Genomic DNA, 3,982 nt, shown 5'->3' on the forward strand with positions numbered 1-3,982 from the left:
CAGTCCCTGTTCTTTCTGAACATTAAATAGAATTTCTTACAAAGGAATTGTAATAGCCACTGAGTCAAGCAGCTTCAGGGGTGAACTCATGGATTAGTATACCTTCAAGTATCTTTTTATTTTGAGAAAAAAAAAAAACCTTTTTGGTTCAAGCTGAACCTGCAGAGAGGCGTCCCATGTACTCTGTGACCTTGAACTGAGCATGCTCAGAAATGTATTCTTTAACATCTTTTAGGAGAGGGCCACCCCTTATATGAATCTGTAGAGGCTCCTTGGATTAAATCTTTATGCTTCCTTTGTTCCAGGAGGGCATTGCTTTTAGCTTCCTCCATTCTCTTGCCTGCTGCAGATAATAATTTCTCAACTCACTTAGGTTTTGATTGTGCTTTTTCTGGCTTTGCACTCATCAAGATGGGCAACTGCTGTGTTTGGTCACAGAATTTACACTTCTGTAACTTACGCAGCAGCATGCATGGATAAGTTACCAGTTTCCCTGTATCCTGCAGAACACTGAGCTATCTGAACCTCTGTCTTCCGATGTAATTTCTAAGAGCCTAACTATGGTTTATTTACTTTTACAGTTTTGGAGTTTGAATTGATTGACAAGCTCAAGTGAAAAGAAAACTAAAAAGTATCCATTGTTTTTATAGTTATAATCTCAACTCAACTGCCTGCTGCTTCACCAAAACACCACACACACACACACACACACACACACACACAACTGGTAAGAAAAAATATTTAAAAATTTGGTCAGAATTAGAGAGAGAGAAAAAAAAATCTGTTTCTCTTTACCTTGACTGTAGCAGTATTACAATTTATAGAAAAGATTAATAAATGACAGAAAAGCAGCTGGGTGGTAGTGGCACACGCCTTTAATCCCAGCACTTGGGAGGCAGAGGCAGGTGGATCTCTGAGTTCAAGGCCAGCCTGGTCTACAGAACGAGTTCCAGGACAGCCAGGGCTACACACAGAAACCCTGTCTCAAAAAAAAAAACAAACAAGGGCCAGGAGAGATGGCTCAGCGGTTAAGAGCACTGGCTGCTCTTCCAGAAGACCCGGATTCCAGGTTCAATTACCAGCACCATATGGCAGCTCACAACTGTCTGTAACTCCAGTTCCGGAGGCCTGGAAAACCATGGATATGGCAAAACAGTAATGCATATAACAAACAAAAGAGAGAAAAGCATCAGATACGGATTTATCAGTAAGTTATCAGGATCTTTCTCTCGGTGACTGGATGCTCCTTCTCCGGCAGTTAGAGCTTCAAGTTATTCCCACCCCAACATGAGATTCCCTGGAGAAATTAAAATTTTTTTCAAGACAGAGTTTCTTTGTGTAACAGCCCTAGCTGTCCTGGAACTTGCTCTGTAGACCAGGCTAGCCTTGAACTCAGAGATCCGCCTGCCTCTGCCTCCTAAGTGCTGGGATTAAAGGCACTGGGCAAAATCTTAATTTTTAAAAGGTCTGTGTAACACTGTCACAATCTCATCTATTCATCAATCCGAAGAGATCTGTTCTGGGTTTATGTGAAAATTCTTGAAATATGCTTGTGCCTAAAAGGAACAGCATGAGCTGAAAATAAGTAGAAACCAATGTCAGAAAGCATGCTATGAGTGTTAGGTAACCTTACTTTAGTTACTTTTGGCAGGTGTGATACAAATGACTTGGTGTGTTGGGATTTTGAGGGATAGACATTGTAACAGGGTCTCATTCTGTAGTTGGGCTGGAACTCACTATACAGCCCAGGCTGGCCTTGAACTTGTAGAGTCCTTTTGCCTGAGCTATATAAGGCTAGGGCTATAGACATGAGCTCCCAGGTCTAGTTTTTATTGTTTTTCTTTTTTTCTTTTACAATAAGAACAGGATGAGTGAGATGGGGAAAGTACTTAAAACAAAGCCTAGGCATCTTAGTGTGATCCCTAGAGCCTACATAGTGCAAGGAGAGGACGTGCACTATGATGAAAATATGATGAAACATGATGGGTCAAATGACTCCTCAAGTTATCCTCAGGCCTCCTCCACACATGCACTGTGGCACACACATGCATGAACACACACACACACACACACACACACACACACACACACACACACACACCAGTGATATGGCTTGCTAGGAAAGGTGTTAGCTGCCAAACCCGAGGATCTGCGTTTGATCCTCAGGCCTCTTAAAGTGGAAGGAGAGAATGAACTCCTGCAAATTGTCCTCTGGCCTCCCCACACAAACTGTGGCAAGGGAACTGTGGTGTGTGCCCATCCCTCACCAATAAATAAGAAATTAATGCTGTTTAAAAGTTAAAGGTAGAAAAAAAATATAGGGCTGTTATTTGCAGCAGAAAAGATCTCAGGGAGTGTCAATATGAAGCAAGTTGGAGTTTATTCAGAAAAGATTTCAGGCTGGGTGGTGGTGACAGTTCCTCCCTTGGGGCCAGGGTTTCCGCAGGCTATTCTCAACCCTAGCATAGAACTTTCTAGAGAAATTTTAATTCTTTAATATCCCTGTTACAGTTTTAGAAACCAGGAGATCACTGTGTCAGAAACAGCTCTGCCACGCTATCTTGGCTTTTCCACAGGCTATGTGGCGACAAGGATTATGCATCACCTGTTTTGAGTTTTGAGACAATGGCCTGCGGCTCCTCCAGAAGTTTTTTTTTTTTTTTTTTTTTTAAATTTATTTTATTTATTATGTATACAGTGTTCTGCCTGCATGTGTCTTTGCAGGCCAGAAGAGGGCACCAGATCTCATTACAGGTGGTTGTGAGCCACCATGTGGTTGCTGGGAATTGAACTCAGGACCTCTGGAAGAGCAGTCAGTGCTCTTAACCACTGAGCCATCTCTCCAGCCCCCCTCCAGAAGTTTAACAAACATCAGTGGTAGCGGTCCCATTTTCAGGGGACTCTGGGACTTTGCAGCTCTCCTTGGTGGTGCCCCCGAACTGCAGGCTACAATGTTTCTCCATACCACTGCTTTCTCTGCTGGTTCCTCAGCAGTAAGAGCAACAAATAATCTAAACTATTTCCCGTCACACTGTGGGCCTAGGAACATGGCTGCTTGGGAATCACGCCAACCTTGCTTAGCTGTTTGGAGAAGAAACAGTCTGTACCCTTTCCACTCAGGATGGTCAAATGGTTTGGAAATGCAGTAAAGTAACCTGAACATCTGTGGTAGTGACAATGTGAACTAGAGCCAGCAGCAACCACGTTGCTGTCTAGGGACAGCCTGGCTGTTGGTAGTTGGTAACCCTATCAATAAGGGGCACATGTGGCTACAAACACAGGCACTTGTAAAAGAAAAACAAAAAAGTCAAACATGCTATAGTCATCCAACCAGGATGATGGGTTTCTTCTTCTTTCTTTCTTTATTTATTTATTAAAGATTTATTTATTTATTTATCTATCTATTTATTTATTTATTTATTATGTATACAGTGTTCTGTCTGCATGTATGCTTGCAGGTCAGAAGAGGGCACCAGATCTCATTTTTAGATGGTTGTGAGCCACCATGTGGTTGCTGGGAATTGAACTCAGGATCTCTGGAAGAGCAGGCAGTGCTCTTAACCCCTAAGCCATCTCTCCAGCCCCGATGGATTTCTTTTTAGTCTTTATTCACCCATTCTTCATGTGTTTATACTGTGCCTGCTGAATCAGGGGTAACTAACACAGTGGGTTCCTACTTAGATAAGTGCAAAACCAAAACAACTGCAGCCGAGACACACTAGAGATCTGGGCACGCCTTTAATCCCGGCACGTGGGAGGCAGGGCAGGAGGGTCTCGGTGAGTTTGAGCCCAGGTTGGTCTACACAGTGAATTCTAGGCCAGCCAGGGCTACACAATGGGACCCTGTCTCATAAGAAATAAGCAAGTAAATTGATTAATTAAAATGGAGGACAGTTACACATCTGGATATGTTTAATGTGCATAAGTTATTTTTTGTTTATTTTTTATTGGAAGGGGAGAGCTCAAATGCAGTCCTCCACTA

The sequence above is a fragment of the Peromyscus eremicus genome, chromosome 20 (assembly GCF_949786415.1).
Source record: "Peromyscus eremicus chromosome 20, PerEre_H2_v1, whole genome shotgun sequence".
Lineage (NCBI taxonomy): Eukaryota > Metazoa > Chordata > Mammalia > Rodentia > Cricetidae > Peromyscus > Peromyscus eremicus.